Below are 14,240 nucleotides of genomic sequence, written 5' to 3'. Positions count from 1 at the left end.
TTGGTATAGGTAGCTAACATAGCCCTCTTCTCTTTCTCTTTGATGCTAAAATGGTCCTTGGTTTCCTGACTAGACATTTGAACTTAAGATTAATCAATGCCCTGCTCAACTTTTTACACTTTTTCTTCAGCTTCCTGTTCTTCTTTTGCCACAGTCCTAAATGGAGCATAGTGTTATCATGGACAATCTTGTTTACCTTACTCTGCTCTTTGAGTGCTTCGTTTTCCTGTTTGATGTGCCTATTTAGGACTTCCAATTCAAAAACTTCATGTTTTAAAGATTGTACTTGTGCATCAAGTGGCAAGGTGGTGCTTGGTCCTGCAGCTGATTGTTCCAAGGACTCTAGGTAGTTACATACCTCTTGCTGATTAGGATCTACTTCAGGTGTCTTTCTTGGGCTAGGCTCAAAATCAAAATCTGGTGGAGGAGGAAGACTGTCCTCTCTTTCTGGCCGAAAAGGGCTTTCATCACGTGGAGGACTTGACTCAATGTCTGGCTGAGCTGGAGCTTTTTCAGATGTTTCTTCACCTAAATCAATAAAGTGTGATTGTTTTTCTTTGGTTTCACTCTTCTTTCCTTTTAGCCTACTGCTCCTCCTCACGTGTGTACTAGTGCTTTTTTCCTGTGCACTCTGTTTTCCTTTTTGTTTCTTTGTTATGGCAGCAGCTTGAAGATGTGCTAATATTTCTGCCAAAGTTTGAGAATCTTCCTCTATGGATGGTTCAGGGGATGGATAGGTTTCTTGAATGGTTATTTTGCCCTTGTCCTTCTTCTATTTCTTGTTTTTAGCTCCCTCTTCTTCCTCTTTCTGAATAGTTTCCTGAATGTCTATTGTAGGAGAGTCTTGGGCTGTAATATTCTTTTCTTTCCTCCTGCTTCTCTTTGGAATTTTTGGGGAACTGCTTCCAGAGGCTTCAGTCAGTTCTTGGAAGTGGTTTCTTGTCAAAAACTTTTCCCAAGTATCCTTAGTGTTTTTCAACTGATCTTCAATAAGGATTTTTATGAACCCGTGATGGTAAAGATGGGGTTCAATATTGCCTACGTGTTTTTGAACAGTAGAGCTCATTTCCTTCAAGCTCGATAACAGAAAATAAGGCAAATTAAGGGTATAACCTTCCATAAAATTCATCATTAGCCTGGCATGATACGTGTAGATGGAACCAAAACGACCCTCACATGTGATAAATTTCTGGATAAGTAATAACAGAGGGGACCATTCTTATTTTATTGCATGCACATGGATTCCTTTTGTAAATACAGAGGTATCCATACCTAGGTTTTGTAGCATTGTTCTCCATATTTGATCTTCCACACTTCTATTTTTAAACCACCTTTCACCTTCTTGTGGAAGACTTGTTGCAGCTGCTATTGTGGCCTTGGTCACTGTAAATTTCAAGTCTCCAACCTCCACAGTTTGTCCATTAAAGGACCTTGCAAAAGCTTTAGTCACTTCTTTGTTATAGGCCCTGAACTTTTGAATGAATCTCAGCCACCTTGCTTTCTTCAACGACTCCTTCATTTTAGGATAACCCTCTAGGTATTTTGGTCCTTCCGGTTCAGCTCTTAGTAGTTTTCCCATTCTCGGCTTTAAATTCTCACTGAAAATTCTACTGCGTATGAAGGTTTAGGAAAAAAAAATGGGCTGATTACAGGATTCTTAGGGTAACTGGAGTGGCCGTAATCGAAGTTCAGGATGTATGTGGTGACTGTAGCCAGGGTTTGGAGCAAGCTGTAGTGGATGCAGCGGAAATGGAGAACAGGGAATGGTATGAGTACCGAGGGAGTAAAGGGTAAGTAACTGTAACGAGTTCAACATCGAATGCATGCGGGAGTGAAGTGATAAATGGGTAGAATAACGGCTGATTCCTTTTGGATCGGATGACTTGCGCACACGTCTCAGCAGACAGCTGCGAGAATTATGGTGAAGGAGAGCCGTAGTACAGTCGGTCACGTCTCAAAAGTATGGCCAATAAATGGGAGAGCAGTCCATCTCGAGTTTAAATTTTGAATGATCGTGGGACCATTGTGGAATGACATCGTGGAAGAGGAGTGGTATGGGGCTTACCGTATCAAATCATTGCATTTAGTGGAACTTGCCATGGTTTAATAACTATGCATAATAATGACATTGAATTGTTATTTGGTAGAGATTTTTGATCATACCTTTGGAAGTTTATCATTTCTTGATTAAGGCTTCTGACCCATTATTGTTCTTTGATCTTGAAGATGCCCCATGTCTTTGCTACACTTGGTGATGATGACACTAACCTTTGACTGTGATTTTTTTTTTTTTTGAAATAGAGTGATGCCGGCTGTAAAGACAGAGTGATGCTGGCTGCGGAAATCGTTTCTGGCTGCGGAAACTGGTTCTAGCTACGGAAACATTTTCCAGCTGCGGAAACTAAGACAACACCCCTTTAACTGCACAAAAATAGTTAGAGAAGAACTAACTAAATAAAATAGTCCTGAGAGGGACTTTTATTGATGGAATGAAATGAAATGAGTGGAATGAGATGGAAATGAAGTGGAGTGAAGATGGAGATGAAAATGAGATGGATGAACTGAAATGGAAAATGAGGTGGAGTGAAGATGGAAAGAAAGAGAGACTTTTTTTTTTTGGAAAATATAGAGTGTCAGGTGTCCCTGATTTTCACTCTACATTTTCTGTATAAGACTGCCAATCTATGATTGGTTTTCAGGCTTATATAAAAGATTTTTTTTTTTTTTTTTTTTTTTTTCAACTGAAAGAAACAAAGACTAGGCTAATGGAGGAGAAGGATTCCTCTCCACCAGCCTCATTGCAGAATTTTCTTGAAACATTTTGACAAATTCCTCTTTTGAGAGTGGCTTATGATAAATTTTCAATCGGTGGCCATTCACAATGAGAGGAGTTTGAAACTCATCAATGGTCTTGACTCGAACTGCTCCATTGCTAAAGACTTCGTCAATCTCATATGGTCCAAGCCAATGAGTCTGAAATTTTCCTTTGAAGTCTTTAAACTTGGAATCAAACAGTAACGCCCAATCTCCCTTTCGAAACTTTTTCTCTTTGATATATCTGTCATGCCACTTAGTTCTTTGGTGTTAAACTAGATCAGTCCTTAAAATTGCATCTTGTCTTATTTCATCTAGCTCATTCAGCTGCTCCATTCTGTGCTTTTGGGCTTCTGATAGATTCATCCCCAAATGAACTGCCATCTTGAAAGTCTTGACTTGAAACTCAATGGGGAGCAGGACTTCTTTCCCATAAACAAGTTCATAGGGAGAATGTCCTTTTGTATTCCTCCATGTAGTTCTATAGGCCCATAAGGCTTCAGGAAGCCTTTCTTCCCAATCTCTTCTATGCAGATGAACAGTTTTGGTGATGATGTTCTCAAGGACTTTGTTTGTAGACTCCACTTGGCCATTTGCTTGCGGATGGTACAGAGTAGATTTCCTATGCTTGATTTTGTATTCCTCCATCAACTTCTCCATCAAATTAGATTGAATTGACTTCCCTGATCTATTACAATTTCTCTTGGGACACCAAAACGAGTAAAAATATCCTCAAAAAGAAATTGAACAACTGAATTTTCAGTGGCAGAAGGCAATGCCTTGGCTTCTATCCATTTAGTAACATAATCAATGCAAACCAATATATACTTCTTTTGTTTAGATGGTGGATTAATAGGTCCAATGAAATCTAAAGCCCATTTTTCAAAGGGTTCGATGAGTACCTGTGGCTGTAATGGCATTTCATTTGAAAGAGTTGTTCTTCCAACTCTTTGGCAGCTATCACACCTCCTGACATATTGTTTTGCATCTTTGAAGAGAGAAGGCCAATAATATCCTAAAGAAAGGATTCTATAAGCTGTCCTCTTGTCAGCGAAGTGCCCACCGCATGGCTCATCATGACATGCCTTGAGGATGTCAGGCATTTCATCTTCCCAAACACATCTTCTGATCACACAGTCTAGCCCTGTTTTGAACAATTCATTAGAAATCCATGAAAAACTCGAACTCTCCTGAATAATTCTTCTCCTTTCATTAGGAAATAAATGTGGAGGTAGTTTCCCCGTAACCAATAATTAGCAATATCTGCATACCAAGGAGTTTTAGTAGTTACTGCAAACAAATATTCATCTGGAAACTTATCCTCTACAGGAGAATCTTCGTTATTATTTTGGATTCTAGACAAGAAATCAGCTACTGTATTTTGTTTCCCTGGTCTATCTAACACAGTAATATTGAATTCTTGTAAAAGTAAAAGCCATCTTGTAACTCTGCCATTAGTAACAGGTTTGTTCATGAGATATCTAATTGCAGAATGATCAGTATGGACAAAAGTTTCATAGCCTGTTATATAATGTCTAAACTTGTTGATTGCATGAACAATAGCTAAGAACTCTTTTTCAGTCACAGTATAATTTAACTCAATGGGAGTCAAATTTTTACTGGTGTAGTAAATGGCATAAGGAACTAAATCCTTTTGTCCCAATACAGCTCCTAGAGTAGTATCTGAAGCATCTGTAGAAATATGGAAAGGAAGTTTCCAATTTGGTCCTCTCGAAATGGGTGCTTCAGATATTCTTGTTTTCAAAGTTTCAAATGCAGATTGACAGTCAGGATCCCAATTGAATTCATAGTATTTTGTAAGTAATTTGAAGAGCGGAGATGCTATCTTGGTGAATTTTTCAATAAATCTTCTATAATATCCAGTAAATCCAAGAAAACTTCTAACATCTCTTTGACAATTTGGAATAGGTAACTTGGAGATGACTTCAACTTTTGATCTATCAACTTTAATCCCATCTCCCGAAATATGATGTCCTAAAACAATCCCTTCAGTAAACATCATAAAACATTTTTCATGACTTAATGAAAGATTTGTTCCTTTACATCTTATAAGGACTTTTTCCAAATTTTCTAATGCCTCTTCAAATGAATTACCATAAACTGTAAAATCATCCATATAGACCTCTACACAATCATGGATTAGATCGGAAAAAATTCCTAGTACTGCCCTTTGAAATGTTGCGGGTGCATTACATAATCCAAAAGGAAGTACTCGGTAAGCAAAAGTTCCCCATGGACAAGTAAATGTGGTCTTGTCCTGATCTTCAGGTGCTACCTGAATCTGATTGTAACCACTAAAACCATCCAAAAATGAGAAATACTTTTTTCCTGCTAAAGTATCTAATACCTGATCAATAAAGGGTAAAGGAAAGTGATCCTTCAAAGTTGCTTTGTTCAATTCCCTGTAATCAATGCAAACCCTCCATTTACCATTCTTTTTAGGTACTATAACCAAGGGAGAAACCCATCAGCTATCTAAAATTGGATAAATGAAGTTTACATTAAGTAACTTTTGGAGCTCTTCTTTCACTATCTCCCTAAGGTTTGGATTCATCCTTCTTTGAGGTTGTCTGATTGGCCTACTATTTTCCTCAATGTAGATGTGATGAATGCAAGTCTTAGGGTCAATACCTTTCATATCGGTATACTCCCATTCAAATGTAGTAGAATGTTTTTGCAAGGTTTTGGTTAGCTCTTCCTGTTGTGATTTTTCCAAGTTTTTGTTGGTATTCAATGTTTTTCCTGGAAAAATCTCAATCGCAGAACTACCAAAATCTTCCATAGAGAAAAGAGAAATTTGTCTAGATGATAGACACTCAATGTCAGAATCCAACTGAAATTGTGTGTGGTCATATTCTGAAGATGGTTCAAAGTTTTCTAATGTGTTCAGAAATTGACTATCTTCACTAATCTCAGAAATGGTAAGGACAAGTTGTATAGTATCTTCATCATCGACCCGCTCATCTTCTTCTATTTCTGTTATTGCCTTTGCTGGAGGATACAGATTGAACTTCTTTGTTGAATTACCATCTGAAATATACATATCCCCAGACCTACAACTGATAAAAGCATCAGTTGTCGCTAGCCAAGGTCTTCCTAAAATAAGAGGATGTCCTCCTAGATTACTCTTGGGAGTTAAAATCATGAAATCGACTGGATATTCCCAAGAGTCTAAGGAGACTGGAATGTCTTCTAATACACCATCTGGTTTGATAATTGATCGATCTGCAAGTTGCAGTAAAGTAGGTGTAAAGAGAAGATTAGGAAGTTTTAGCTGTTCCATAGTCTGTCTACTCATAATGTTGATAGCAGCCCCTAAATCAATCAGAGTATTTGGAATTTCAATTCCATTGATATGTGTTTTGACAATTGGACTACCGGGATCTACATATTTCTGCATAGTAATTTTTCCCATCATGATATCTGCAATTTTCCCTACCAGGTGGATTCTTCTTGTGTCTCTTGGTTTCTTTCCTGGTCTTTTAAGGCTCAACTCCTTTATTGTTTTTGCTAGAATAGGAATTTCTTTAATGGCTTGTAACAAGGGAATCTTGATACAGACATTCTTCAATTCATCTAGAAAATTATAGTCAGGCAACCAAATTTGTTTTTCCACTCCTTTGTCAATTTGTAATCTTTCAGGAAAAGGAGGTGTGGATAAAGATGCAGGTTGCTCAACTATGGGAGTTGTGGGGGTTAACTCTTTTTCTTTTTCTTTTTGAGTACTTGGGTTTTGAAGAGATGCTTCAGAACCCTTATTGGCTTCAAGAGAATCTTCCTCAAAAATGCTTTGCTTTTGAGCATTTAAGGAAGGCTTATCTAAGACTCTACCTGATCAGAGTTGTACATCATTGAGAGGAACAATCATATAGGAAGGAAATTGTTGACCTTCCATCATGTAAGGATTTTGAGGGTTTTTGTTATTGGGGTTTGGCAATGGCTGAGAAGGAAGTTGATTTGAATTTTGTTGGAATGGAAGCAAGAGTTGAGAATTTGGATTTTGTTGAGAAAGTTGTTGTTGTGGAAATGGAAATGATAGTTGTGGATTTTGATTTGGAAGTTGTGGAGCTTGTTGGTTTTGAAAAGATGGGGGATATTGATAAAATTGAGCAAATCTCCCATAAGGATTTTGCATACCTTGTACCCATGATTGAAAAGGATTTTGAGGTTGGGACCAAGGTTGTTGCCAAGGATTCCAATTTGGTGGGGGTTGAAAATTCATAGAGTTGCTAAACCCTTGATTTTTTTGCCCCTGCCAAGGTCTCCTTGCAACAAAACAGAGAGATTCAATTGTATTTGGATCTTCTTGAAAGACAGCTTTGAGCCCAGGAATTGAAGGACAATCCTTGGTCTCATGATTCTCTGAACAAATTACACATGTTTCTACAACTTTTGCATCCAAGGGACATTCCCTTAGAGCATGTTTCTTCCTACACTTTGGGCAAAAGATGGCCAAAGCCTCAACTTCTGCTTTCTGCTTATTGTGAATCTTAAGGGTGTCTAGTTGCTCCCTAAGACTCCCTAAAATGTCAGTTTTGAATTCATCAAGCATGTTTCCAATCTCAGCCCTACTTACTGATCCAGTTGCAGATTTGTTTGCTCTGATGAGAGAAGGATCTCTAGGCCCTTTTTGAGTTTTAGATTCCCCCCTTGAGAGATGGACACATAACTCTGCTATATCATGAAGTGGAAGTTGAGATATATCTCCCTTTCCCATCATCTTCAAAATATCTATCCATTCATCTCTGATGGATTTTAATAGAAGGGCTTTCAAGGTCTCCTCATCTAAGTTACTCATTTTTGCTCTTTTCAGGTTGCATTGAAATCTTTCAAGTAAATCCTCCAAGTTTTCATCTTCTCTTTGTACCATTTTGAATACCTCATCCTTGTGATTGGTGGGCATACAATAGTCCAGGTACCTATCCAAAAATGTTTGTTTCATATCATTCCAAGTCCTAATGGATTGAGTGAGTAATCCCATGAACCATTTCAAGGCTGCTCCTTTCAATGTTGAAGGAAACAATTTGAGTTTTTGAGATTCTTCCAGATAATCATAAATTAGACACACGACCTCAAACTCAAATAGAAATGTTTCAGTGTCCTCATTCCTTAACCCATGGAAGTTTGGGAGGACAGATGGTGAGATGTTTTTCATTGTGTCTCTGGAGTCCTCATCGACTATAGGAAATCCGAATGAGTTATCCCCGTCCCTATTTCCCCCAATGTTACCTCTACCTCCTCCATTGTTTCCTCCTCCTCCTCTCCCTCTACCTCTACCAAATCCAGTTGCTCCTTCCTCTGTCATGGTAGTTTCCCTTGAGACTTCAGAGTCTTCTGGTTCTTCTACTAAGGGTGAATGAGAAGGAATTTCTCCCTCTTCTTCTTCAGATGATTCTACTTCTTCAATTACAATTTGTCTCTCTGTAGAAGGAAGGAAAGGATCTCTTTCTAGTTCAGATTCGATGGAAGGTGTGGGAGAGTCGACTCCTACCTCTTGAATTCCAGGAATCCTAGGGCTAAGAGTGTAAGTTGGAGATGATGGAGGTGTCTCTTGTCTATTCCTTGAAGTAGATGGAGTTGTAAAAATCGAACTCTTGGCTCTAGCTAAAAACCTTCCCCTAGAATCTCTTGCTCTATGCATGTCATTTTTTTTTCCTTCAAGTCGGGCTAATAATTCTCTTTCTGATCTTCCAGGTCACTCTAGGTGCAAGAAGAGAGCATACTCAAGAAACTATTAAACTAATAACTTTCTCTTTTCTGATCCTCCAGATCACACTAAGTGCAAGAGGAGAGCATACTTTGAGAGGTTATCAATTTTCCTTCCTTGAAATTTTCTTGTTTTTTTTTAGAAATTGGCTACCTAATTTCACTTCCCCGGCAACGACGCCAAAATGTTTGGTCAATTTAGTGAGGTCTAAATTGCTACTTTAAAATTTCAACCCGGGGTTCGTAAACTAACGAAGTGAAGTGTACTATATGTACTAGATAACCATTTCCTTATTCTTTTGTCGTTTTTAGTTTTTTAAGTTTGTTTTTGGATTTATCTTTCCCTAATGTGAGATGATGAAAATGTGATAAAGCAAGTGAAATATGGATGATTATGGTGATCTCTAAGTGGTTTTTCAAAACTTAAAAGAAAGAAAGCTTTAAAATAAGTGCAATGAAATCAATTCTTGAAAAGAAATAAAGACATCAAATAATGAACTAATGACATCGGCCCAGTATCTTTGTTGCTGAATGAAAATGAAAGTGAAATATACACTAAATTAAATTAAAAGTAAGAACAACTAATCCACACTATTTCAACTCTTCAACTCAATCTTCCTTGTGAAAAGATATCATGAAATGTTAAGCAATGTGAAATCTAAAAGAAGTTAAACTGCATAAAAGAAACTAATCACACTACTTTAACTCTCTCGACCTTTTGCCTTTCAGCTTAATTTACCCTGTGAGAAACAATCATGAACAAGTCAAGCAATGTGAGATCTAAAGCAAACTAAATCAAGCTATAATGAGTGATATTCTGGTTCCTAATAAAGTTATTTGATTATATAAAGAAACCGTTAACAGATGAATATCATGATATCTAAGAGTAGAAAATAAATGTACAACTTAAGGAAATGACAGTACTGGAAATCAAACTTCAGAAAACAAGAGTCAGCGACAAAGACAAGATGATCTCGTATGCCAATAGTTATAAAAAGAAAATGTGAAAAATTGCCCCGGGCTGCCTAAGAAAACCTGCAGAAAACACTGATCAGTTGTAACCATAAAAGAGCAGCAATGAAAATGTAAATCAACAGAAATCAAAAAGCTTTGTTATGTACAGCTAATATACATGATGAAATAAAACGCAACATTTAAATGACAACTGTACAACTAATATACATGAACAGGAAAAAAAAGTAATGCAAGAGTTAAAGGACAACTGTACAAGGCTTTAGTAAGCAGGGGCCCTCTGCCACTTCAGCCGATTCAACGAACAGCTACAAGCTTAAGTTTAAACTAGTCTTCTCATATATTAAACAACAACGTAAAAGTGCAGTGGGGAAATACAACAACTTCAAATTACATTACCAGAGATTAACTTTTACAACGTTCATGGACGCGTTATTTATAAGGAAAGAAAGCTAAACAAATTAACTAAATCTACGCTATTAACCACGCTGCCAGAGACATGTAAATCCTCTTCAGCCCGGATCTAGGTAACTGTCATCATGTTTATTAAATCTGAGAGGTATGGCTGTTGGATTCACGCTACCAGGATGTCTTCGTGGCTAAGGACTGTGCCACGTAGCTTCACGTGCTCAAAAACAGAGCTACGCAGAGCGGTGCCACTGCTGAACACTTCCGTTGACTATCCTTTGCCCCTTGTTTGACCGCGGGCTTTTATGGGTGTGCTGGATGATCTGGAGGGACACGTTCCAAGTCCTTGACTACTGTAACTTGCCCATGTGGCTCATTTCTTCAGAGGACACTTGTAGCATGGTGTTTGACAAAACGACTGCGGAATCCTGTGCTGGCTGCAGAAACCTGGGTCAGCTGCGGAAACCTGTGTCAGCTGTGGAAACTGAGAAGCTTCCGCAGCTGTCTGAACAAAATTCTAAACCAAACAACAGTCATCAGCGTAGTTAGAAAGCCATGTCAAAAACTCTTTTTTAAACTAAAATACAATGATTTAATCAACTTGGTGGATGAAATGAGTGGAAAAAGAAGGCTGAGAGGGTGTATAGGAAGGTGCAGGTTCGAGGCTCAACATTCATATTTGATAGGTTCTTCTCTTCCTAATAACAGATCAAATAGGATGCCAACAACTTGGACTGTTGGGTTATTTGTTATTCTCCTCCTTGGTTTTTTTACACATAACTCTTTGATGGTTTTTTCATATATTGGTATATCTTGGATAGCTTGGAGGAGTGGGTTTTTATATACAAATTCTTTAGTTCTCCTAGAATATCAAAGTCAAGATGTTCTATAGAGCGTAGTATGATTAATCATTCTGGGAATGGGGAAGAAGATGTAGTTGCTTCGTCGTGAGTCTGTTGTCTAACCACATCTTCTTCTTGTAATGGTTGTTCTGCAGGTAACTGATTTTCAACTTGAACATTTTTGTCTCCCTGAATTTCTATAATGTGCCCAGACCTTAATTGAAGTTTGTTGCACTGCCTTAGTTTGGTTTCTTGTTCTAGTGTTTCGATTATTTGAACAGATTGAACCGGTCTATTATTTGGGTTAGGGTTGGGTTCAGCTGGGAGTTGTGGTCTTAAGTTGGACTGGGGATTTTGTTGTAGTGCATATGGTGCTGGTAGTGTAGGTTGAGGGAGTGGAATGGTTCCTACTAGCTAATTCATTGGTCCTTACCAGTTTCTCTGCCAGGCTTGGCCCTGGGAAGTGGGAGGGGACCATTGTGTTGGATATGCATTGTTTTGAAAATATGGTGGAGCGTAGGGAAAATTTGGCCAATTAGATTGGTTTGTTTGATTCAACCATGGTGATGATGAAGGAAATGGTTGTTGTGACCAGTTTGAAAATGGAGGTTGATTTTGCCACATTGTACTATTGTTGAGCATGATATTGCAGAGGCTAGAAAGAAGAATATGGGTCAGAGGACATACCTGGTTGTCGAGGCTGCCATTGACAGCACTGATTAAGTAGGTGCACTGGCTCTGATTTTTCTTCTGCTTCTTTATATACTGCTTTCAAACTAGGAAGTGAGCGGAAGTCCTTTGTGGAGTGATCTTTTGTATAGATGGCGCAGACTTGAATTTCATCTAGTGGGCACTCTTTGTGGCTGTGTTTCTTTCTGCATCTTGGGCAGAATATTGCTAGGTTTTGCTCTGCTTTTGCTTGTTTCTATTTCACTTGCATAATATCGAGCTGCGTTTTCAGAGTCCCCGATATATCAATTTTGAAATTCTCCAGTAAATTTCCAATTTCTGCGTGGTCTCCAGCGATCTTGTTGTCCCTTATGAACCTGTCATGTTCCATTGGTTTTAGCCTTCTACTGCCTCATGAACTCCTGATACATAAGTCAATAATGTCAGCAAAATTTTTGTGTTAAATGTATCCTTTTGCCATAATATATAGTGTTTCAACCCATTGTTCCTTCATCCCTTTCATTATTGTTGTTTTTAATACATTTTCAGGTAAGGGTGATGATGCATAAGGAGATCTTTGAAGATTATACTAAAAACGTTCAACATATTCTTTTAACATCTCATTAGGTCTAGCTACCATCTGAAATATTTCATCCTTTAACTCTCTAGACCTACAATAATCCTGATATTTTTTCAGGAAAGAACCTTTCATTTGATCCTAGTCATTTATGACACCTCCACCTAACCCCATAAACCATCGTAAAGTAGCCCCTTTTAATGTAGAGGGAAATAATTTCAGCTTTTGGGGATCGGTGGTATAGTCGTACCCCCTGCACAACACATCGAATTCAAACAAAAATGCGTCTAGATCTTCCGATGTTAGGCCATGGAATGTAGGGATATGCTGGAGAGGAATGGCCTTCATAGGTGCATTAACTGCAATATCTACAATGGGATATTGTAGTGTGGAGGTTTGGGGGGTTTGCTGGTTCTGGGCCATTTGGTCAAATATGTGCGAATATCCTTCTGGGATTTCTAGGAGGGTATTCCTAGGCTGGCTAGAAGGAGCAGGAATGGCCTTAACAACACTTCCTTTGTCTGGGATGATGAGAGTTCCTTGCTGAACTAATTTCTGGGGGGATTCAGGTTCTTTAGCTTTGTTCTAGATAATTTTGACAGCACTTCCCTTATCTGGGCTGCTTAATGGCTGAACTATTCCAAGAGGAGATCTTGGTTCTTCGATTTCCCCTATTTATCCTCCTCCTTCGCAGAGATTACTAAGGTTCCCTTCTTGTAACTATTTTGGGCTAGAATTCTCAATTTTTAAAATATTGCTCCTCTGTTTGGCTATGCACCTCAACAAAGGCTACAGATGGTGATTCTATGGCCCGAAGGGAACTAGTAGGTTGTCTAGAAGCAACTTTTATATGTCCTACTAATGGCTGAGATTCTCCTTTTTTAAGCATTTCATCTATAAAGGTTGATCGATCAAAGGTCACCGGCCCCTTAGCTTTATCAAGCTTGGGTAGTGGTTTAAGATTCCTTTCAGGCTTTTTTTGCTTAACCATGGACACAAATCAGATACTTATTTCTACCCAAAATAACAACAAATATGCAAGAAAGTGGGCGGGGTAGTAGGGTTGTTACATGCTCCATACACAGGTTCTTACCTTATGTTTTTAAAACCCAACTCTCCCCTAGCAGGTACTTACACTACTCTCCTTTCAAAAGAAACAAATGGCTACACTCTTCCACAACAACGACACCAAAATGTTGAGCAGTAAAAAGGGTCTTTTTAACCTCTATTTACCCTACATTAATTATCAATCCAGGTATGATTTTTTATCTCAAGAGTGTACTCAGTTTGAGGTGGTCACTTGTTCAAGAGTAATGCTTGCAGTATAGTTCTTAAAAAAAGTAAATAAATGCTGGAAACAAACTCTAAATGTAATGGCAAGAAATGTAACTGTTTTGTAACTAAATCATTCACTTAAGAAAATACAGCAATCATCATTCAAGGGTGCAGTAATGATAACTCTTTCCTCTATAAACTGATGTAAATGAAAATCAATCAAAGGCAAGATCTCCAATCTGAGAACTAGATAGCAGTAGTCAATGTTCGCTACAGTTGTAGATCTTTCTATTCACACCAAAGAAAATACTTGAAATGACAATTCAATTAACAGAAAAGGAACACAACTAATCTATTGAAAAGATCGAACAACAAATCTTAATCTACAGAATGAATTAAGCAGTAATCTTAACCAAAAGGAATTGAACAGCAATCTTTGACTAATAAAGGGATTGAACAACAATCTAAGGAAGGAACAATGAACCTAAGTAAATCTTCAGAAATTGAACAACAAAATTAATCAAGGGTAAACACACAACAAATCTAGAGTAATTGAATTAGTAATCTTATTTTAGCATAATGAGCATTAACCATAGTTGTAAGGGAACAACAATTGCAATGATAATGGAATAGTAATCGAATGAACAACAATCACAGTTGTAAGTAAACCGTAGCTAAATGAACAACAATGCCAATCTGTAAATGAAAAATAATATAAATCTGTAAATGAACAGCAATATCAATCTGTAAATGAACAACAATATTCGAATTAGACAGTGCGATATTATTTCAGAATGAATAGCATAACATCTTTGGTTGCAAATAATAATCTTGCTATCCAATTACTAATTCGATATAACAGAGCAAGTCAATGAAATGTTTAGGAACACAAGGTTACTTAACAAAGCAAGTAAAGGAAATCAAACCACACATGAATGTAATCGTAAAAAATGATA

This window comes from Pinus tabuliformis, chromosome 8, assembly GCF_031772625.1.
Source record: "Pinus tabuliformis cultivar Carrire ecotype Pingquan chromosome 8, CPIR1, whole genome shotgun sequence".
NCBI classification, from domain to species: domain Eukaryota; kingdom Viridiplantae; phylum Streptophyta; class Pinopsida; order Pinales; family Pinaceae; genus Pinus; species Pinus tabuliformis.
Note: the sequence above shows the minus strand (reverse complement) of the source record.